This window comes from Leptonotus elevatus, chromosome 18 (assembly GCF_054856555.1).
Source record: "Leptonotus elevatus isolate MCC_2025b chromosome 18, RoL_Lele_1.0, whole genome shotgun sequence".
NCBI classification, from domain to species: Eukaryota; Metazoa; Chordata; class Actinopteri; order Syngnathiformes; family Syngnathidae; genus Leptonotus; species Leptonotus elevatus.
Window position 1 is genome coordinate 5,608,251 of NC_141256.1, and position 25,326 is coordinate 5,633,576.

The 25,326-nt window shown below is 38.7% G+C and overlaps 1 long non-coding RNA gene across 1 annotated transcript in view; it reads left to right on the forward strand.

The window, feature by feature from the left end:
- The first annotated feature begins 361 nt into the window (after positions 1–361).
- Positions 362–25,326, forward strand: part of LOC147158374 (uncharacterized) — a 62,573-nt gene continuing 37,608 nt past the window's right edge. The window contains exon 1 of the long non-coding RNA XR_015091012.1: positions 362–429. This is a non-coding gene — a long non-coding RNA (uncharacterized LOC147158374). The remainder of the gene's footprint in view (positions 430–25,326) is intronic.

Here is a 25,326-nt window from a genome sequence, read left to right on the forward strand (position 1 = left end):
TAGAGGTTCATTGTACCTGCCATCTAATGGAAGAGCATTTAATTATCCTGCCTGTCCCGATACATCTATGGCATAGATAGATAAACAAAGATGATAAATAATTTTCTGGATTGTTTTTTTGGTCATTTTGCTACGGCACTCTGGTTTCGACTCTAGGCCAGGACCCAGGCTTTAGCCTACAAAAAGAAAACTCACTATTGACTGAATATTCTGTGAAATAAAAATAACTGTTTGTTAGCTACTGTCTCACTTATGATACAGTATGTCTCATTCGTTACCTTAGCACGCTCAGATACGAATGTCAAGGAGAGCGTGCAGACACTAAAGAGAGTAGGTCGGAGACACTTTGGGCCAAAGAGAAAATACATCCTTAAAGGCTCATGCGAACTTCGAGGACTAATCTGCCTGTGGGCTGTGATTCAGACTAAGGTGAGGCCCTTGACATTTTGAGCTGATTAGGAATTTCACCAGCCTTAGCCTTTTGTGTTGTGTCAACCGCTCTGACATCACATTACGCCATTTCATTATCATGCAGTCACATCTTATAATGGCATCACCGTCCTCCAAGCTGGTGAGGTATGTAAGAGGGCCTCTTTAATGCATGGTGGCCTCAGAGTGAGGGCTAAGGAGACAAATCAAGCCTGTAACTGCTAGATAAGTGCGACTGGGCATTTGGCCCACACCAAATTGCATTGCTGTTGTATTATGTCCTTGGTATGCATGTATTAAGCTCTGACTCTTTGACCTCATTTGTCTCCAAAAACCTTCAGAGTTTTTTTTGTTCTTATCTCTATTCTATCAGGAGAAGAGTTTCCTGTACTGCGACCATCTTATTAGCATAGTGAACAATCTGACACTTACTGCTCTGTTGCTGGAATGTGAAAACAACACTGGGTGACTCTCTGTGCTGATTCTGACATTGTTGGATGATGACTTTTAGTCTACAATAAGTGACTCACCAAGAAGCACTGTCTCACTAACAACAAGAATCGCTGATATTCAGGTCAATTGGTTGAGCAACAAAATATATGTGGAGGCTGAAACAATTTTCAGTCTTAAAATGGAGCGCAAATCATGGTGAAGCTAACCTCTCAAATGGCAAAATAAGTCCATATTGTTACCCCGGAAAAGGGGCCATCTGTGTAGACAAAGGAATGGCCCAGAGGGACTAAACTGTGTTTCCCTGTCTCATCCTTCCAGTCTTAGTGTGTCATGGCCTTTTGATACAATACACATTTGTGTAGATAAACAGTCCCTCTGTACACTTCAGAGAGTACCAAACATCCTGCAGATGGACGTTTACGTGACGTTTGTCTAACCAGATCTACAAGACTTCGGTTGGGCTGAGCGACGTGGGGGAAAGGACAGAACAATGCCATAAGACCAAGATTGGAAAAAAATGAGGTTGGCTCATCTGTTTCTGACAAACTCTTCGTTTCCTGAACGATAAGGCTGGAAAATGAAACAATGAAACGGGAAAGAGGGTAGAGTTGGCTGCGACTTGGCACGCTCTCGTCTATTTAAAACGGAAAACATGACCTACCCACTGCCTTTGTGGGGTAATTAGGAATAATGACAGGCTGCTATATGTTCCAAATACACCACACTACACTGGGTTTGTACAAGTCTTACCATCGCTCTTCCTTCTGTCACTTTGTCTCGTTCTGTGGCACAGTGAGCTGGCTATTCTTAGCTGACTCCCATGCAGGTGAATTATGGATGAGGGGGAAAGCTCATAATGATATTTGGCTGATCAAGTATCTTGCTGAAATGCCACTTAAAGTGTGATGTAGCCGGCTGAACAGAATACCCAAAACACCCAATCCATCCATCCATCCTTCTTCTCCTCACAAAGTCGTGCAACACCAGACAGCGAGGACAAGAGTGTTTTATCATTGAGGTGTCTGAGGACATGAGATATGAGACGGACACAGGCAGTGGCAGACAAACCACCATTGGGGGCAAGCAGAATGAATGGCTGCTATATGCTTTGCTTGGTCTCACTGAAAGCTCATTTCTTTGTTTTAAGGATCTGACTTGCCCAAGAGCGCCAAAACCGTGTCACAGACATGCGTGTCTTATCGCCTTTGTAATTTATGACTGTGGCTTTTTTCTTGATTCTTAAATGGAATCCTTTTGGCTGTTGGAGGCAATTCAGAAAAAAAACAACATTTGTGAGGTCAATGAAGTTGGACGAGGACCTAGTTCAGAGTCATCACCTGCTGTCAGCAGCTGTGAAATTCCTCAAAACGTGCAGACTTTCACCTCTCAGCAAGGTGCTAGACCTTATTACAGCCAGGCGCATGAGAAAAGATGGTGTAAGTCTCTGGTAGAAGCTGACTGGCATCGCATGGTCGCTCCACCCAGAGTGCGTACATTTCAGTTGATGGGAGAATCCGCATAACCAAAAATGTGTGTAGCAGTGCACCTTTTTTGACTTCAGCACCTGCCCCTAAGATACTGTCACGTTAGCGTAGAAACCGCTATTTGAGTAAATAAGGTTAATTACTGTAAATTGCAGATAATGCATTAATAACATTTCATAACTAAACAGATAATAGTTTCTAATAAAATAATGAACTGTGATTTTGGTGGCGTTTTATTACCTCAACTGTTAAGAGTGGCAGCCTATATGTATCTCTCCAATATATAGCACTGGCGAACAATTTGAAAATAGAACATCTGTTGAGTTAGCGTTTGATGCTTATTAAAACTAAAATTGGCATTCTGATTTAAATAATGCAATCTTTTTTTTTAAACACACCCTTTTTTTCCTCCACAGCTTACCCTCCAGAAAATCAAATTCCACTTGGAAAGTGATTAATTAGGTTATTAAAAAGCGGATGGGAAAACCACAGTACCCTAACCATTTTATCAAAAATAACATGGCAATTCCATTCATATCTAGAGAAACTGCAAATGAATTCCATGAATATTTTGTAAATGTTGGATATGACTTGGCATAGCAGATTGTTGGTCCTCTACCAAGAGATGCAGTAGACATAGATATTATCAAGAGAAATCCTCACATCATTTTCTTAACCAAAGTCAATGAGAACGAATTGGTAGATTTGGTTCGCAAGTTTAATCGTAAAAAATCCAGTGATTGTTGTGATATTGATATGGTACTAGTAAAATATATTATAGAATATATAGCTAAAACACTTACATATATTTGCAATCAGTCATTCCTAACAGGTATCTTTCCCAATGCAATGAAACTAGCCAAGGTTATTCCAATACACAAGAGTGGAGATATCCATACTTTTTCAAATTATAGACCAATATCACTTCTGTGTGTTACTATTTTGGCTAGGATGAGCAACCCAAGAAAAGCCAATGCTGAAACTGCAAGAATGCTTTAATGAATAGATTAGCAGATAGGACTCCACTCTCCACTTATTCAGGGATAAGTCGTTTAGTAACATTACAGGAATGACCGGGCCTTCTTTTCAGTCAGATTTCAATGAAAATCAAATAAACTGCAACACAAATACACTGTGATTAATTATTATATTCATATTAATATTGTTGGGATTGTGGCGAATAGACTGTAATACCTGGCGCTAAGTTTCTGCTTATACATGTGGCTTACCCTGCACCTACAAATTCTATCGCTCCTTTACAAGGTTACACGGACAGCCTGTTCAGTGTGTACATTATCTATGAGGGAGGCGTGATATATGACTATCGCTTGTTCTCATGTTACTCTAAAGACACGACCTTCAAACGCTAGAGAATAAACAGAGCGGTGAGAAGCAGTTTAGTCATTTGCAGGTGCGTTTACTTCAACCAGGGTCCTTTCCAGTCTTTCCATGGTCCCCAGATTTATGTGGCATATAATGGGAACATAAGCTTAGTTTCCACACATATGTGCTGGCTTTGCTTGGTTTGCTCAGCCCTGCATAGCGCAGGACAGCAGGGAGGGATCAGTGTTTCCATCACTACGCGGCCACATTAAGGAGCAGCATCATGAGGAAATATGGCATTTTTAGCAGCCGTAACCTGACACGGTTCCATACCAGCTGTCATGAAACAATAAAATAAGGAGACATTTTATAGTTTAAAAGACAGTTTAAAAAAACAACAACAATAAAACTGAACCAGTAAATGGTTTGACTCTGGTGGAAAATAATAATAATCTTGTTTGCACATTACCAGGGCTATTTTTCTGGAATCATGCTTGCACAGAACCCCAAAAAACATAGATCTGCTAAGTGTGTCCTGGATGCTGATCAAAAATACTTTGATTTCCTCTTTGCTCAAGCCATCTCATTTTCCTATGAACACACCCTCCCCATCTGTTTCCCTTCAAGCTATTTCTCCACATAGGACAAGAAGGTTTTCTTTGTCCCCAAGTGTAGCATGCAGTGGACAGTCCAAAGTCAAACACGATCTAGTCCACTAGTTTTTGTTTTTTTGTTTTTTTTGGGGGGGGGGGGGGGTGTTACCCTTGATATGTGTTTTTGTATTTTTTGTTTTTATTTACATAAGTACTGCGATGGAAGAATAAATTCTTCTTCACAGACAAAACTGTCACCATTCAACTTTTGAATAGTATTTTTTTTTCATAAAGCAATAGTCAAGAAGTGCTACGTTACATACAATAATAATAAAAACACTGAAATGATAAAACAATATGGCTATACACATTATAAACCACAGTTCAGATTTTAAAAAATGATTAAATCCAATGTAAAATAAAATATTTAATACTCTCGCTAGTGGGATTTTTATGGATGCTGAGACGAAATTTAGGAAAGCACCTAAGACTCTAACCATGCCTTCTGAATGGTGCACTTCTAACAATATATACAGATCCAAAAATGTCAAAGAAAAGGAACAATAACACAAAATACTAGTGTTGTGTGAGTGATGACTGTTTTTGCTTGGAAAAAAAAAGTTAAGGACTGTATTTTTCAGACAATTGGGCACCGTATTATTAGGCGTAATATTAATGAACAAGTCTATTTTAAAATATTTTCATACATAAGGCACTTTATTTTTGTGAATCATTGTGTTAAATAGTTTATTCTAATTGTACCATATATTTATTTGACAGATTTAGCACTATTATGCTAGGCCACATGCTAGGAGGGGATTCTCCGCCAGCCCAAAAAATTAATAAATAACATCACAAGTCATTCTGGTGACCAGTGGTTGTGTTATTACTTTGGCTGATTCTGAATGCCATCTGTGTTGACAGTTAGACTAATAGGCCTACATTTCCCATGATTCTTAGCCACAGAAGCAGGAAGTTGTTTTAGCACCGCAAACATAGATGCCTGCATTTAGATGTGGATGAGAATGTTAACATAATAGAAAATAATTTGAATAAAAGACGACAAACAAAAAGCCGATATCCATTGTTACATAGTCAAGTTTTGATAAAATATAAGGAATTTCACTGCGCTTTGTGGTCCGAAGAATACGGTAATTCTACTTATGCATCAGATTTTTACCACTACATAAAAAAAAAAAAAGAAGTAAATTCCAAGTTGTTTGGCCTCTACAAACATGAAATGAGATGTTCCCCATTTATTGTAACAACTAAATACCGGAGAAACATTAACACATGTTGCTTGCTTCTAATGCGGTAACCTATTGTATTTCAAATGAAATAACAATAAATTAAAGACAACAAAGATACTGTAAATCGTTCGGAGTGTGTTGCCGTTATCATACTTGCTTTGTTTTGTGTATCCGTTTTGAAGTAATGCAATGCGCTCTTGTGGTCATCTCAGATTGAAGCTTGAATTATTGCAACCGCAGACAAAGCTGTTCTTTCTTAGCAATTTGCGCAATATGACTGTTCATTGTGGTGCTGCTGAGTGTGAAGCAGGAAAAAAGTGTTCAAGCTGTCCCAAACATATAATAATATACGGTGTCAGTGGTATACAGGCCGAGTAATTGAAAAAGATTAAATGCATTTGACTGCTGCAAGAGTGTTCAATGTCAATAAAGTTAAATTCAAGACATGAGAGTCATAATATTACACAATATTTTGTGTCCATTCAAAACAAGCTATTTATAGCATTCTTAAGGCTTAGGTGCTTCTCAATGGTCCTGCATCGTCTTACTAATACATACGGGTTGGGTTTAATTACCTCTCAGGGGAAATACCTGAGCAGTGATCACAACTTTGAAAGTCTCATTGATGCCAAACACAACACGACCTATGCAGGCGTGGCGCCCGCTGTTTACAGGGAAATGTCTTGCTGAGCGGAAATTGTTTGATCCCTGATGCGCTGACGGATACCATCTTGGCTACAAACACTAAATGATTGACAATGATGGTGACAAGGTTTACATTGTCGTTTAATGGCTGCGGGAAAGATAATGTCTTATCTCCTGTCTGTCTAGGACAATATAATAGGATATAAAAGAACAAGGGCTGAGGGGGAAACTGCTTTTCTCTTATTTTAGAGAAATGGATGGAGGGTTTTGAGGCATTCGATATAAATAATTAAAGTCCCCTAATATTGATTTTCTGTAACTTGTAAAAGTATATGTTAATGAATGGAATATTCTAATGAAGGCAGCACGGTGGTGGATTAATTAGCAAGTGGTTAGCACGTCTGCTTCACAGTCAGGAGATCTGAGTTTGCATCTCTTTTTGATCATCTCTGTGTGGAATGTTCTTCTGCTTGTGTGTGTTTTTCACAGGTTCTAATGTGTGTGACTGGAGTCTGTGGGGACCAATACTGGGTATAGAAAATGGATGGAAAGCCTTTCTTCCAGAAACTCAAATCCAATTCTGAAAAGCTTTTTGACTTCCTATTAGTTTAGTTTATTTCAGGTCCTTGCACAAAAAAAGTTTTTAGAATTATTAATTGTCATGTGAGTTGAAAATGTAGTTTTTAAATCATAAATAATAAATGTTTTTGTTTTCCTTTATTTAGTACGATCATCATCAGTTTCCTTTTTAATTTATCATCAGAAGTTAACATTTTATGCAAATACAATGTGTCTCATTTGTCTTAAAAATAACAGTTTTGCGTATATTGAAGGGTAAACTAGCTTGTTACTCTGCGCTTTGTGCATTTGACTTTTACAGTGTTTTGTCAATGGAAAAGTTCATTCGGAATCCATGGCAAAGTCCAGAAGAAAAATACAGGAAAAGCTCAGCATATTTTATTTTACTTTATGCACACAATATGATGTCATTTTAGCCAGGCCCTTTTTCATTTTTGCCAATCCTTAATGAGTAATTTTCCATTTGTGTCCTAATGGCCTTTATTATTGTGACTAGTGTAGGTGGCATAGCTCCACGTGGAGGCGGGTTAGATGAGGGAGGAAGGAAGGGTGGTGCCGCTGATTAGAACTAGAATCCCTACATGCGTCTTGAAGAGGACACTCGGAGACCGCCCCATGCCACCGCTAATTTGCTCGTGCCTCTACACCACTAAGAGATTAATTGTATTTATTGGGCGTGGTCAAAGCCGACTCCAATCATGGCCAATTAAAAGGGTTTACTTAATTCCCTTTAAAGTGCAATCCCCACCAGAATATCTCTCTACCTCTCACTAATATTTGAAAACGGGAGCGTTGCCTGGTGGACCGTTGGGCTTATATACACCATGGTGGCAGAGCAACTACGCCAGATTTGAAAAGTGATGTCGGTGGTCTCTGTTTGTCCAATGACAATTAATAAATACAAGAGATGGCAGCAATTCCTAATGCACGAGTTATTATTATATTATTATATTATCATTATTACAAGATCTATATAAAAGGCTTTGAAACTAGACAAAGTGCAATTTCTGCAGAAATTGCGTGGGAATGCTGGAAAGCTGAACGCTATTAAATAAATGCTAACATTTGAATGCATGTGCTTATGAAATAAATTTAAAGATAAGTTACTGAAGTACTAAAATGTGGTCCAAAGCGGGGCTTGAACCCAGGTGGAAGAAAATTGCTCTAACCATTGAGCTAACATGACTTGTTTGAAATCATGGCTAATAGCGTATTTATTTTCGAAAACTGTCATCTGATGTTGAAAGCTAACATGCATTTTATCATTTCAGTGAAATTATAATTAATTTCCTGATATGATAGTCAGTTGGTATCGAACCATCGAATGTACTAATATGTGGTCAAAGTGGGGTTTGATCCCAGGTTCTCCGTGGTGGCAGGCAATTGCTCTAAGCACTACCTAACTTGACTTGACTTGTCATGGCTAATTGCATATTTATTTTTGAAAAGTGTCATCTGATGCTGAAAGGGAGGCGTGAATTTTTGAAGCAAGTTGAAATTTGAATGGTGTAAATTGGAAGTATTATGTGGGAGCTGTTACACGGCAAAAAAAAGTAGAGAATAAAAATTTCAATAACATATGTGGGAATCCTTTAATTATAATTTTGGACCTTATTAGTGCTAGTGCACAGGTCTACATGCTCCTATATAGTTCTGAATGTGGCCTTGTGTTTTTCCTCCTGAAATAAATGTAAAATGTGCTTCACAGGTCTCCAAAAGTAATAGGAGCACTAAATCAAACAGCCCATGAGTTATTATTGCTGGATGACGATGAAATGTAAGCCCCCAAAACTCATATTTTAAAAACAGAAGCAGCTGTAGACATCAAAGAATCAAAATGTCTTTGTGGGGAAAACAATTTCCTGCCACCAAGCTATGTAAATGTACCCTCAACCCAAACTCAAGTTGGTCAAGGCATTCACGTTATTTATGAGCTCCCATTAGTAAATGACTTTTAACCAAGCGCAATACTGCTCTGCTTTTATGTTATACTGTAAAAAAGAAGAAAAAAATCCACTGAATTAATGTTCTGGAAAATATAGCGACAATAAAAGTGTTGCAAGCTCTTGTGCACTACCAAAAAATGGTCGCCCTTGTTCACTCTAATCAGCACAATTAACCTACGGGAGAAAACACAGCGTTCTAATTCATTACCACCCACAGTAATACAATGAGCATTTGCTCAGTAAGGCTTCTTTCACAACTGTTAAAGGCCACGCCTCCAAGAACTCAAGTAGATTAAAAAAAACACACACACATTTAATTTCCCCCCCCTGGTAGTTTTCCAGGTAATCTCTGAGCCACATCACAGTGGGTACCATCTGGTGCACTAGGGTGGATGATTGAAGGACTGCTGAGTGTATAGCATATTGCCTGGCAGGTGAAGACATTGACGTTGTCCCAAGAGGGAGAGTCAGCAGTAGCAGGCAGACTCGATTCGCGCTGCCCTCCATAGTTGCTGACGAAGGTGCCGCAATGGGAAAACATGCTGTCATACATGATATAGACACAGCGGGCTTTCCTCGAGACAATAAAAAGACTCATATGGGGAGGACAGCGAGTCATGACATCTGCATACTGGCAACATGACGTGCCAAAGCCTGGAGTTGGATGGGATTGTACTGCGGAGAAAACATTGCAGTGATGAGAAGCAGCCTATTGTATCCTCATAGAAAAATTACGTTATCACATACAAGTACATATTTATCTAAACATTGTAAAAATTATTTGCTGAAAGACACAGTTCAGGGGCGGGCTTGCGCACAGGGAGCCAGGGATTTTTCCCCGCTTGGCTGGCTGGTCAGGTGGTCCAATATGGCCGGCCAGGGCCACCGGCACGTGACAAGAGGGAAAAAATATAAATGAACAAAGTGTAGTTCGCTATGGCCACTAGGAATAAGGAATAGTAGAGTGTGAGTGTGTGCAGGCCAGTGGTGGGGGCCAGACCAGGAATGTAATGTAATGTAGCCTGTAAAGAAGAAAAAATGTGTTGTTTAACGTGAACGAAATAACAGTTTTCTGTTTGTAACTTTTTTCTTCTTAGCTAGATAGTATTCAACACTAGCTGAATTGAAATATATATCCCTCCATTTTCTAAACCGCTTGTCCTCACAAGGGGGATGCTGGAGCCTATCCCAGCCGGCTTCGGGCAGTAAGCGGGGTACACCCTGAACTGGTTGCCAGCCAATCCAACAGGGCACACAGAGACGAACAACCATCCACACTCACAATCTCACCTATGGACATTTTGGAGTGTTCAATTAACCTGCAATGCATGTCTTTGGAATGCGGGAGGAAACCGGAGTACCCGGAGAAAACCCACGCAAGCACGGGGAGAACATGCAAACTCCACCGAGTTTACAATTAAGAAAACAATTTGGTGATTTCAAAACTTAGTATTTATTCAACTACTAAAACTCAACTACTCAAAAGTGTCATCAGTGTCATCCTCATTCATCCCTGCACTTTGAACAGTTGAACATTATTGTTTTTCTCAAGTACAAATTACGTTGTAAATGTCATTACTTACATTTTTATTACTCATTTTCATTCTAAGTATTAACCAACCAACAGGATAACATGCGCTACACACTTGCTTGTTGCTAATGCTACGCAAGCAAAATGGTGCATTCAGGGTTGTTTGACAGCGATGGTTACTTCGGTTTTCTTCTATTCTGTTTTAAGGGGAAAACAATCGGTCAATTGGCTGATTGTGGTCTCCAGGTGGTGGAGTGGTACCGTCACTTGCCTACAATGCAGGATGGCGAGGGTTGGCTTCCCCGCCTGGGAGACCATGTATGTATGTGTACGTGTTTGTGTGAGTGTGTGCAAAAAAAATAAAATTAAAATGTGGCTGATTGTTTTGGCCGATGTTTGAAGGGCAATAATTGACCAATTATAATCGGCAGCCGATTAATTGACCGGGCCTTAGTTTTTATACTATATACAGCTGGTATTGAGCGGAATCCTTGTGCCTCCTGAAGCAATAGTTTCCATCCATTCATCCATCCATGGCCTTCAATGGATCAACAACGTGTATTTGTGGAGCCTGGAAAGATGACACAAGGTTTTAACATTAGGATGCATTTCCTGATGAGGTTAAGATGTCAACAGCCATCTGTTTGTCCTATCATACTGAAAAAGTGTTGACCTCCTCTGTCGTGGCACATGACCTGGCCACACTGCCATTCTCCAACAATCCATACAACAGTCTTCTGTTTGACATCCTTGTGACCGAGTATAGGGACACATATCAGGTTCATTGTAATTGCATTTGTGTTGTCCTTAATTTGCTATTGAAGGTTATGCATTCACACTGAATCCGTGCATGTGTGTGGGAGAGCCCAGTTTGACTCCAACTGTTGACACTGGCTCGGTGACAATTTGGACACTAGGTTGTGTTGACAAGAGGGAGCTGTGCCCTGTCTGGCCCTTTGTGGAGAATGAGTATAAATAATTCAAAGTGATCTCAATCTGAGCTGTCTCCAAGGCGCTTAGCCATTACCATGGGATGATCTGATATTGCTGTTGCATCACAGGCCACAGACCGAACAGTAAAAGGCAGAAGAGGAAGACAGTGGCACTAAAGAGTACCCTTGAGGTACGTGCGATTAGCTTAAGAGGAACAAACGGAAGCTGTTACTTGAAAGAGATGAAAGACGCTTTTAACTCGATCTTGAATATGACAAAACATCAGCAACGTGTGCTGATGTCTTTTTTTAAATTAAGTTTAAAGGCTTTTTGTTGAACCCTTTTTAAATTCAAGGTCACAATAAAGCAAACAAACTGTTTGAAACCAAGCGGGGAAGTTATGAGAGGGCAGGTTGACCCGATGATGTGTCACTGGGTTGTTATGCTCGGATCCCCGTAGTGAGGTAAGATGGTGTCTAATCGGACTCACAGTTAGTCGGCTGCATCTACTTTTAGCCTGCTGACAACACGACTGCCTCATTGCTTTGTTTATGAACATAGCAGTCTCACGAGGAAAACAACAATATAAGTCAATCAGTCCAGACTCCCTCTGAACATCTCATCATCCAAACCCACAAAGGATCCACTTTAAATTAAACAGCCGACTTTGGGTGAGATGGCATTTTCAGTCATTTGATTACAATCACTGTCATTCATACAAAATAAGATTTACAATAAGTCTACTTGTGCAGGTCTGGCCATCACTATTGGCGTGCTATTAAAATGCATATACTGTATATAAACTAATAACTTCTGGGGAAAAAAACAGAAATGTGCCAACATTGTCTGTTTATATGATTCAACTAATATTTAAAAAACTATTTAATGTGGTATTTTCAAGCAAGAACTAGAAAGCCTTGGGCTTTTATAAAGGCACTTGTTCATCATATGTTGATGCTCTACTTAAAGCAAGGACAACTGCCTGTGCTGTGGTTTATCTGTACACACTTTGAAAGCTAATGGCAGTATAATAACACTTTGTATAGCTAGTTTTCCCCATACTTTATTTTCCATTTGTAAAAGATTTTAAATGTGAGATTGATTTATTATTGCTGCTTCATCATTTTCCAAGGATTTTTCCTACGGGATTCGTGAGAATAAGAGGTTTCAATATTAGATGGAGGATTTTGAAAACACTCTTCTTCTACTGTTATCTCTTTGGCCACTGCTGCTTTAGCGGAGTAAAAGAAGAAACAGTAGAAGAAGAATGTCTTATGAATGAAGGCAAAACAAGCTCAAGGGAAACAAATTAAAGTCACATTTTGTTTCCCGACTTGTGTAAAATGAACACATAATAGAGGATCAGATAACAGCTCATTTTCAGTTTTTCAATTTCCAATTTGAAATGATGAACGGCTTTCCTGTTCAATGGAGAGAGCAACACTGCTGTAAGGAACGGGCCTTAGACACGTGATGTCTGAGGACTTGAGTGTGTGAATATCTCAAAAGAGCGTGATGTTTGTCTAAAAAATAAATGCGCGTGCGCGACGATTCACAAACGCACATTAGACAACTTGCAAGCATAAGTCATGGAATAAAAAAAGACGGGAAAATTGCGGATATATTTAGGGGGATCTGGAAAAACATGAAAATCGCAAAAATGTTTGTGCATCTGAAAAACCCGTGAAAATTACGAATATATTTGTGGATCTGGAAAACACGTGAAAATCACAAAAATGTGTGTGGATCTAAAAAAACACATCAAAATCACAGATATATTTGTGAATCTCAAAAACACGTGAAAATTACAAATGTATTTGTGTGAATCATTTTTAGACAAATCTCTCCCGATACCCACCCATACAAGTAATTCCAGGACTAAAAAAAATTTATTTGTGGATAGACAAACCATAGAACACAAACCAATGTTCCGTTCAAATGAGTTACCCGATCGTGTTTATATGACCAAATATTCAAGTTAGAAAAGGTTTAACCCATGGGTCTTATGTGGGTTTTAAAAAATTCAAATAAGAGCATTTTCGGGTTTTTGCACATTTACATGGCCTTTCAAAACTTGAATATTGCCTCATCCTTGTGTTGAGAATAAGGTTATTGATTGCATGTACATACTAATTATTTTCTATCCATACCTGCTGTGGATCTTACAGTAGGTAAAACAAATATCTAAAATCCTATTTTAGTCCTCTGTGAAGGCCTCGACAAAGCGAAAAGGCAAGAGTCCATCAACATAATGAATCCTCAGCCATGCTTAACTGTAGAAAGAGAGTGTTTTCCTCCAGTTCACCATTTTTTTGCTATAAACAAAACTGGTGTCTTTTCACATTCTCCTAATGGCAATCTGCAGTTTCAGTCAAATGTGCGTATGTTTAACTGGTTGACTTGCATTCTCAACCAAGGGTAATTTTTCAGGTCAATGGCACCTGATCCTTGTTACAGATGGTTGTCAGAGATTTTCTGAATTGAAGATATGAACCATTTAACCATGTTAGGGAGGTTAAAACGCCTCTCCTGGCAATTAGCAGCATCAGGCAACGTGGTGATTCACAGAGACAAACTGACCTCAAGTAAGTTGAAACTGTCAGACTGTATTCTTAACATAGCCCATTTTATCCTGGTATATGCTTGGCATCTTTTTGTTCTTTTTCGGAGACTGACAGCCACGCACTCCACACAACAAACATGGAGATGAAGCTCGGCACATCATGACAAACCAGTCATCTTGTATCATCAGCAAGCTAATAAAATAAGAGTTGAAGAGCTTCTCAAAAAGCCAAAACTGAATTTCTTGCATGAATAATGGATCTATCTATATATGTCTCTTGCTAGCTAGCTACTGTAGCTAGCAAGCTAAATCTCTATCTATCTATCTATCTATCTATCTATCTATCTATCTATCTATCTATCTATCTATCTATCTATCTATCTATCTATCTATCTATCTATCTATCTATCTATCTATCTATCTATCTATCTATCTATCTATCTAATACAGTTCAAATGCGTAATGCAAGAAAAAGCCTGCTTTCTAAGAAGGGTCTGCCACTTTCTCCTTAATCTTGTTTAAATATAAACACATGAACAGGCAATTATCATCTGCTTCATGCAACTTCCCCCACCCTGTACATCCTACTCCCAACCACAGACATCTTGCTTTGTCCCACAGAAAAGTGATGCGAGAGAGAGAGAGGGGGAAAAGGACTATATTCTTTTCCTCACACTAAAATGAACGACTATTTGAGATTATAATAAACATGATATATTTTAGTTCAATTTCAAATGAATATGTTTCTATCAATGTCCTAGATCATGGGGACTTTAAGTTTAAAGTGATCAATTGCAGAACGTAAATCGACCTCTGGTTTGTTTGGATTTTAGGTTTTTGCATAGAATGTAAAATAAATAGAAGTAGTTAGTTTCCACAATGAACCACCTGTTAATTGTAAAGGCAATTCATTTGAAAGTCACATGTACATCCTTAATTGTTCCATGCAAGTGTAAAAATGTTAAATGTAAAAACAATTGAACACTGTCCAATGACTAATGTCAATATATTGCAAAGGTAATTTGTGTTACAGATTTTCCACTTTTTAACATCCTTAACTGTTGTATATGAGTCATTTTACTCTAAACAGTGTATATTGTACTTCTCACTATTTATTGATGTTTGTTGATTTCTAAATACAGCCTCAGTGGTGTTTGTCTTAGAAGTCCCACTGTACCTAAAAAATAAAAATAATAAACAAAATACTAATAATAAAAAAGGCCCACTGTACCTTGGCACTTATTATCACTGTCCAAACAAAAAAATGTATCTCCAAAATGTTTTATTTTTTTCCACAATGTTACGCAAGTTTGCTCTTTGGCTCTTTTCTCCTTAAATGAAATTCACCTCGGTACGTCTTGACAGCCACAAATTCAAAATGCAGTCCGAATCTCAATATGCTATCACCGCTCTTCCATTTCCTTCCCCGTTTGCACAAATCCATATTAAGCTGTGATATGTCTTACGGGTTTGGCACCTTCACACCTTCAGCGTGGAGGAGATGAGAGTCGGACTGTTAAATATTAATGCGGGGCCAGATGCCCGAGTGGCCGCTGGCATTTATCTTAACCTGCTTGAGCAGGTGTGAGCCCAGCAGGTCCCATTGGCATCCAGGAGGAGCACTCAGCCTCTGGATCATTTAAAGGCGTTAAAGGATTATATCTGCGCTGAACCGAGACTGGACCTTAGGAAGGAAAAACTGATGCATGCAGCGGAGGGAGAAATGATTGTGTCTTTGAGGTGAGAGGGAGAGATGCAAGTAGTTGTTTTGGGGCAGAGTGGGCTGGGGGTAGACTTGGAGATGCATGGGGTGAGGAGTGACTCCCTAATATTAGCTCCTCTCCGTCTCCATTTGTCCTCCCAAGGGCAAGCATTGGAAAAGCTATGTGTGTGTTTGACCTCTGTGGCTTCTACATAAGTAGCAAGGGATCACCCCCAACAAACCACCCCCCTGGGGCCCTTGGCCACAGGCCCCACATCATTACTCCCTTGAGATCCCCAGACAGCCCCCTGCCACTAGCCTCATATTAGCCTTAATGAGGACACCGTGGCGAGGACAAGAGCTGCAGGCTGAAACGGGACACCTACTGCAGCTTTAAAACATGACAGCTCTCTCCTCTTTCCTCCACAGTCATTGCCTTCTTTCCTCATTTTGCTCGATTTTTCTCCTCCTGGAGCAAGGAACAGCACTAGCAGCGAAAAAAATATTCCATCATGTTGCTGTGGCATGCTTCACAATCACATGATTTGCAGATCACCAAGACAAGGTTTTTAGAATAAGGGAGGGGCGAGGGTTGTTATAAAAGTGCGGTCCATATTTTTATCTGCGGCACTGCCAAAGTTGTGTGATAAATGATTCACCTGATATCCCTGACAAAATGAGCAAGCTTGCAAGGCAACCGTCCTGCTGTTTTGCTGGAAGTGTTGGTAGCTTTGTGGCTGTGAAACATTTCTTGGCTGTTTAGAGAGTGTGTGTGCTTCGAGGCGGCAGAGATAGAGGGACTGTAGGGAGCCAAAGAAAATAAGAGCAAAGCCACGAGTGAAAAGGTGACTGAATACTCACTGTTAATCTTGCGCCGACTGTCACAAGGACAGAAATTATTGAGGAATGTGTCTGAAGGAGTTAATGAATCAATCATGGTTTTGACTAGACCCAGTAGTCCCCACAACTAGAAGGTTTGTAGAAATTTAGAAATCTTTCAATTGTGTATGGTTTGGTATATGTTTAGGTACCATAAAGGTGTATGCTTAACGAAACTAGTCATAAAGCTAGTGTCAACTAGACTAAGTGCAATTTCTTCAGAAATTGCGTAGGAATGCTGAAAACTGAATGCTAATAGCAGAATGCTAAGATGAATGCTTATGAAGTAATTTGAAAGATACATTATGTGAAAATCACGAAGTATTAATTGTAGTTAAAAGATAAATAAATAAAAAGAACACTTAACCCGGGAAGCGTGAATTTTTCAAGCAAGTTTAAATTTATATGGAAAGGTGTTATCTGAAAATACCCTCCATTCATTTAAATGTAAAAGTGGAACTAACAATATCTAATGGAAAAAGTGGAACTATGCTAGTCGGTTGGTATACATGTATTTATCTTAGCATAATTGCCATGGATATATTTGCAATGTACAGTCACAGGTGGGATTCAAACCCACGACCTCCTGGTTAATGGACAATGCACTTATCCGAGTGCACCACTGAGTAGTATCAGAGAGCTGGTAATGATGGTCAGTTGTATGTATGAAAGTGGGTGTTGAAAGTAGGACTTACAAAAAGTTCAATGTCAGTCCCATTGAAAGTGAATGGGGACATTTTTATATTTAACGTTAAATTGTGCGAATACTGTAAGTAATGTGGAATCAGATGATAAATACCCCGGAAGGCGTGAATTTTTTAAGCAAGTTGAAATTTGAACCGTGTAAATCGGAAGTATTGTGTGGGAGTTGTTTCTCGGCAAAAAAGTGAGAATAAAAATCACACTTAAGAGATTAATGGCATTTAGAATGTTCTTCAAAACTGAAGGGCCATAAAGGTATGGTTGGATAATTTTGGTTTTAGACCCGTGACTACAACAGACATTGTGAACCAGGCCCTCTTGACCAACATTACGAACCTCAGACTTCACCCTTTCCTCTAAGACTCACACCAAAATTATGTGTAAAGTCTTTACAGAAGAGTGGAGGCTATTTCTATTTAGGAGGAACAACCCTACATTTTACTTTACTCTAGTTTTTATTTGAGCTTTATTGTGCTAAAAAAAAAAAAAGGTTACCTGTCAAGGTTAATGCTGGGTTTTAAGATGGCTTTGGGGTAAGTTGTGGGGTATTAAACCAAAAGCTACACTGAGCCAAGAAAAACACTGGAATTGACTCACTCCTCTTTTTATGTTGAATAAATTCTTCTCTGACCTTGTCAATCAAACATTACTGTATATACTGTATCAATGTTGTACATTTGCAAGTATATACACAGAACAAAAATAGAAACGCAACACTTGTTTAGTTTGTTGGACTCAAAAAACGAAAACTTTTTGTACGTAAACAAAATACCATTATCCCTCAAATATTGTTCACAAATCTGTGTCAATAAGCATTTCTCTTTTGTCGAGATAATCTATTCCACCACACGTGTGGCATATGAATAGGCTGATTAGGGAGAATTATTATTTCACAGGTGTGCCTTAGGCTGGCCACACTAAAAGGCCACTCTGAAATGTGTGGTTTTGCTTTATTGGGGTGGTCTGGGGAGTCAAAAACAAAAAACAATCCGTATCTAGTGTGACCACTATTTGCCTTCACATAGAGTTGATCAGGTTGTGGGCATCCTTGAAGAGAACACCTCTCCAATGTGCCAGACGCCATTGAACGTGACCATTCGCCCATCAAGTTGGTTATGCCGACAAAGTGCTGTCAAGACCCTGATGAGGACGTTGAGCTTGCAGATGAGCTTCCCTGAGACGGTTTCTATCAGTTTGTGCAGACATTCTTTGGTTTTGCAAACTGATTGTTGCTGTAGCTGTCTGTGTGGCTGGTCTAAGACGGTTTTGAAGGTGAACATGCTGGATGTGGAGGTCTTGGCCTGGTGTGGTTACACGAGGTCTGCGGTTACGAGGCCGGTTGGATGTGCTGCCAAACTGTCTGAAACGTCTTTGAAGATGGTAGAGAAATGAACATTGCTCTGGTGGACATTCATTCAGCCAGCATGTTGATTGGTCTAAATAATTAAGTCGGATTGGGTAAGTATTTAAATTATATAATTATTATTATTATTGTATTAATATTCTTTATGTCAAAGCAAGAGCGCTACAGTTTGGAATTGTATTAGTGGGGTTGAATGGCTGCACACTAGTAATTTAGTATTGAATCTATTCACTCAAGTTAAAAAATTTTTAAACTGAGTCATTTGCTTTAATGGAAAGGTCACACGTAAGACCAATAACCTTCTCCAGTATTCCAATCACAACATTTTGTATCTGCCAGGGCACTGTTCTCTCCAGACTGATAGGGAATTGTCCGTTTGAAAGATGTACTGTACATGTATTCATTTAGGTTAAAAGGCAGTGAGTGAATGGATGAAGGTCACATCCATTGGGAGCAAATGTATAAAAGCATTGAACAGGCGTCTGTGTGTACGTACGTCTGTGTGTGCGGCTTGTAAACGTCTATAGCTGCAAAAGTGGATAGCATGTGACTGATGGCGTCTAAAACAAGTAGACATGTCAATAAATGATATTTTCACCCAATCCATCAACCAACGCTGACAGCAACATATGCGCATATTTATCTGTTACACGTTATCAGAGACACACACTCACCACAGTATATTCACGAGAACACCCACACAGACATGCAAGGACGGGGGACACAAAGTCATCTACCGTGCACACTCCTACTGATCTGCAGGGCTTCCATATTGTTACATTGCTGTAGAAAACATAGCGGTAAAAAATAAATACATTTAAAAAATCCATCAATTCAACAGAGCATGAGTTTTCCACATCTTACTTTTAATTCCCAAGAAAAACAGCACAAATATTTCATAAATATTTCCTATTTGAGGCTGCTGACGTCAGAGGTACGAAGGTTTCAGATTTCTCTGTATTTCCTACGGGCTGTTACACATACGTTGAAAAAGTACCACAGAGGAAATTTTGCTTATTTCTAATACAATTATATCTTAATGCAATATGAAAATGCCTAATATGAGATAAAATATATGTTATGTATGTATATGTGGCATTACCCACAAATACTCTTTTACCGAACTGCTAGACGAGCATGGCTGTAAAAAACGTGTACATTTCCAGAGGTGGGCATTTCCGTCAATCTTCAATTCCCGTCAATGACGATGCCCACCTTTCGGCGAGTGCTTCCGCATTTTTGGCGAATGATTTTTGTCAAATTATTTATGACGCGAAGCCTCGCAAAAAGACACGGAATGAACCGTACTCACCCCGGTCGACGGGCGTAAACCTGCTTCAGTCAGTGCTCAGTCCGTGTATTTTTTTACGTCATTGTGCACTCGCCGAAAGGTGGGCATCGTCATTGACGGGAATTGACGATTGACGGAAGTGCCCACCGTTCTACAATTCACCACATTACAATGTATGCAACAACAGTGGATATTCCTTGAAAACTGGGAGCACTACCAGAAATTTTGAAAGGCATATTTCAACTGGATTTTTGTGTTTATTATCCTTTTATCATTAAACCTTTGAATATTTTTCTACATAAAATGTATTTTTAAATAAATGGAGACAAGCTCAGGGGGAAAAAATACCATTATTTTATGTACAGTAATTGAAAGAAAAAGACCATATTGGGAGATATGTATATAGTAATCAGGAATCGTGCAGTACTACTTGGGTCATTGTTCACATCATGTTGGAATTTAGGTCAACATACATATATAATTTCATACTTCATGTTAAAAAAGTAAAAAAAAAAAAAAAAAGTAAAAAAGCAATGTTTGACTGTCTTAACTTAAAAAAAAATAATGGGAAAAAATGTACGATGCTTAAAAAAAAAGAAAAACGTCCCTAAAATATAATATGTTAAGTAAGTAATAATAGTGTAAATTAAAACTAATAAATACATTTGGGAACAATTATTATGGTTAGTTTTCATCCTTGCATTAGTGTTTTGGTGGTATGATGTAATTTTAATAAATGTACATTAGGGCTGTGCAATTAATCAAATTCAATTACAATTTAAATTATTACACTCCACAATTACAAAATCAGCTGTATATATAATTATTTGGTTTTTACTTTTAAACATTTTCTTGTTATATACCCCAACAAAAAAAAGAAAAAAGATTGTCCTACTGCACAGTGCACATGCTGCACTCCAACTTCAAGTTTTTGCCTGAATAAATAAATAAATTAAATAAATGAATAAATACATATTATTATAAATTCTGTTTGGTCCAAAATGAACTTACATAATTATAGTGTTTAATAATTGTTTTCAATTGGTCTTAATATTTTTAAATGCTTAAAAAATAATCTTTTGAATAATCGTGATATCAATTATTGCCAAAATAATCGTCATTATTATTTTATCCATAATCGAGCAGCCTTAATATACATTGTAAAAAGTGAAATGTCGGTGAAATACGTACTGTATGCTTCACAATTTTGAAAAGGTGGAGGGAATTATAAACATTTCCAAATGCCAGCCAGACTTACCACAAAACCTTCAGGCTTCTGCAAGAAATAAAAGGAAAATGTCAGGAAAAGCTGAGTAGAGCAATCAACTTTCTTTGTCGTTAATCAGAGGCACTTTAAATGTTGGAAGGTTATTTTGTTGACTCCTAATTACTATAAGTTTGGTGACAAGTTAATTCTGAACACAGCTTTATCCCCAGGTATAAGGTGTGCACACTTGTGCACACCTTATATGTTAGATGTTAGATGTTTATTTTTACTTCCCCTCTCAAAGAGACTTTTCCAATTTGGTTATACATTATGGTGGAGCGAGTTTCTTAATGATTTATTTTTGTCTCTTTGCAGGGTGTGTAGGCTTTAAATCCATTGTAAAGTATCTCTTTGAATGTTGAATGCGTTGCAAAAGACTGTAGTTGTCATATTTATACTAAGAGCTTAAGTATACTGATTTTATACTAAATAATGAGTTAGTCTGTGTCTTCCTAATGACCTTAATAGTGGCCTTTTTGCTGGTTACCACAGACTGACATAACAAAACGGTGACACATTATTTAGCTTATTTCCTACAGCTCTAGCAATGCAATGTGTTTGTCAATAAATCTTGCCTTGACCACTACAGCTTTCAATAGTAGAACAACAAGTATTTGACAAACTTGAGATGCAGACAGTTTTGTTGTGTTGAGAAAAATGTTGCTGCAGCACTCAATCAAATGTTGACATGTTGGGAAATGCATTCAAAGTAAAATAGTTTAAAATGGAGGATTGATTCATTTTGCTTACTAAACAAGCTTTGACAGAAAAATGTTGATTGGAATACACACAGACTGAATGACAAAACTTGGCATAACTTGCAAAACAAAGTCAAGGTCGGACAAATGCCATCTTTTTACATACGCATAGTCAACATCTGTCTATTGACATTCATGCATAATGTAACGTTTTTCTAGTATATTGACATGCCAAATGTTAACATCTATCTGTCCTTTAACGCAAGTTGTCCCTGATTATTAACACACCAGACAAATTCCACAGACCAGTCTGAGTGAGCACATGCACGTGTGTATGTATAAATGTGTGTGTCAAAGTTATTATCATTAACAAAAACTAACGAAATAATGAAAACTATGATTGAAAAAACATATTTTGTTGACTAAATATAATAAAAACTATTATTTTTTTAAAAGAGAAGTAACTGAAACTACATCTTAGGTTTATAAAAACAACTTTAATGATAGCAAAAAAGACCCTTTGTGTTTGTTCTGTCATACATAATATCATACATAAACTTTTGGGGTTCTATTTTGGTATACTGTATGCCTGTAGCTACAGACGAAGGACGGTCCCGGGGGGGAAACAAACAAACCTAACACGGACGAATGGACGCTGCAATTAATTCTGTTCTTGCAGAATTATTCACTGTTTCCTTGTTGAATGTTGAACAGCGAAAGGCGCTTCGTGCATTTTTAGCTGGTAAAGATGTCCGTGCTTTCTTCCCCCCTGCGACAAGAACGAAGATGACATTTTCATCCGTGGCTATGATTGGTCAAAACAAACGTGTACAAGATGCCGCATCGTCCAATCAGCTCAAAGTACTGTGCAGAATGTCCTGCCTCTCCCAAGCAAATCACTGTGGAGCAGTCCCTGATTGATATTGCGGAGAACTCTCGAGTGAATCACAATATCAAACAGGCTATATCCAGGTTAGGGTTCAGTATCTTGCTCAAGGACAATTTGACGTAGTCACAATGGCATGGGATCGAACCCACAACCTCTCTACCACTGAGCCACACCTAAAAATCAAATAAAATTAAGCATTTTTGAAAAACACTAATATGTTCCATGCATTCGGCATTCTGATTTGAATTGTGTTTGTGGAATATGAATCATGCATAAAAATCTGCCAGTTTTTGTCACTTGCTGTCGATTGAAAATGATAACCCATTGCCTGAGTAATCTCAAGTAATGACTATCATGGCTCACCTGTTATCTGGGTTTGGACGTTCGTAAACTGAGCCGTGATCGGTCGTTACCTGAGCCCTGAGCGACTGTGATGTCACGTTCAGTCAACAGAAAGCGGCAAAATGGCCACCCCCTGAAATTGCAAAAAAATGGTGGATTTTGCTGCTCAATTCATATTACACAAACACAATATCAATCAGAATACCATTTAAGACTCGTCAGGGCGAATAGAACATATTATTGTAAAACAAAACATTTACTTGAATTAAACACCCGTAACACTATTTTACAAACAAAGTGGAATGCAGTAGCCTCCTTGAAAAGTCATTGATCAATACACACGTTCTCAGTCTCTCTCATCGTCGCTGTGGTAAAAGATTTTTTCGTCGCTTGTCATCCAATGAAGTGTTGGGAAATACGCTCTCAGCGTGTTCTGCTTAACTCTGACCACGCCTCAGCACACTCGAGGCTCTACAACTGGGTATACGGTGCGCCCAGAGCATCAGGCAGTACATATGGAAACAGTTTAGGCACGAGCTGCTGATTGGTATAGGGTTCAAAGCGTGGGAAACAAAAATGATGAAGAAGAAACATACAGCAATTGCTGTGAAAACGTAGACCATATCGCTGCTTAAATTGTAATGTTGAGTGACAGCTGTTTGTAATAAACAGCAATGATGCATCCAGTGAGTTTACTATACTACAACTCACTTTCATGCAGAATCAGTGAGAGCCTTGCACAACGGTCCCATCTGGAGATGATAGGAGACCAACATGACACCCGAAGCCAGGCACCACTTTAAACAGAGCAGCATATTCGGAAGATGTGAATCTTTTCCAGCAATGATTAAGTTTGATTTTGTTGGAAGTCACTGAGCACTGAGCCTCTTTTTTAAAAAGCTCCCGAGCAAAGTTTCTTTTTGGTCATTTTTAGATGTCTGTTTAGTTTTGGGCTTACTGGGGTGAGACAAGCGGTGTGCTAGAAAGACACACAAGTATTTTTCAAACTAAAATAGTTGGCTAATGTGCTTTGTGTGATTGAAACTTAATTGTTTTCAGCTTTTTCTGCAACAAAATATTGAATACTCTCTGGCTGGCCCGGTGATTGGGGCGCTCTGCTTTAATACGCACACATAGTGTAAACACGTGTGGGCATTAAGCTACATGATGTAAACTGTTTAAATGACTGTACACAATGGTGATTTAATCCCATAGAAACATAATGTAATAATATGTCTTTCCATTATTCTTTGTAAAATTAGAAGGACCCACATTTATCCAAACATAATGGGCCCTGTTTTCACTGTCTTGCTGTGCGCTTGGGTGGATTTTTCTTTATTTTGGTATTTATTGCAGACTTTGCACAGGTAGAATTAGGCGTAATGGGGCGGGGGATGGAACACAGCCTTTTCCCGGCCAATCGTAGCGGTATCACTCATTTGCATTAAAATGAGGGTGGTCGGATTACATGCTAGATGGACATAGCAGAAACAGAAACTAGACTCACTGGGACCCATCTCCCCTTGCGGGTGATGTAGTTGGTCACACATGTGACATGAGCAAGTGGAGACCGCTTTAATTGTACCCACAACTTCTGTGGGGATGTCTGTGTGTGGAACCCCGCCCCCATAGTCGGTTAGGGCGGTGCTATTAAATGATAATGATTATGATTCATTCAACAAATTGAGTTCTACAATGATTCAGAGGGATTATCCCATGTTGTTGTTGTCATATTTATGATTGAATCCACCAAAATCGTGTTCCATCTCCTGCGCCACTAGTTAGACCTGTTTTTTTCCCCCAAGTCTAAAATCTAGTATACTTTCTGTCCCCAAATTGCGAGATGCGCCGGGGGGCGCAACAGCTGCGTCTAGCAAATTCAGAAACATGCTAGACTAGACTTGGGGAAAAAGAAGTTGCGTCCGTTTTGTACGCCAATCTACCAAAATAGGCTCTATTTTTTCCTTGGTGTTGTGTCGTAATGGATATATATTGTACACATGGTGGTTTTATAGTAGATTGTGTAATAATCACCCAAAAATTCCTTAACAGTCAGATAGCAACATAATTTAAAATAATTTTACAGATTTGACTCGGTTGCTATTGAAACATTATTATGCTTGATGACATTTTGCTGATGGCTTTTGTTATTAACGTATGCATAGTATTTTGCAATAAAGGTGGGAAGAAAAATCAATAAAGTCTGAGGTTATTTCCGTCTCTGCCTTTTTTGTCTCTGCAGATTAAATCATTCACCACATTAGATAATGCCCATCTGTTGTAACACTCAGTTTTACAGGCAAAACTACTCCCACAGCCCTTCTGACATTATTACTCTATCTATAGGAGTCTACTTCCAAATGTCAGCCACATGCCCTGAGGAATGTCATACAACCTCAGTCCGAATATTAGATGAGGTGGAAAGCAGTGGTGCGACATTGAATCTGTGCTCGGTTATTAAAGA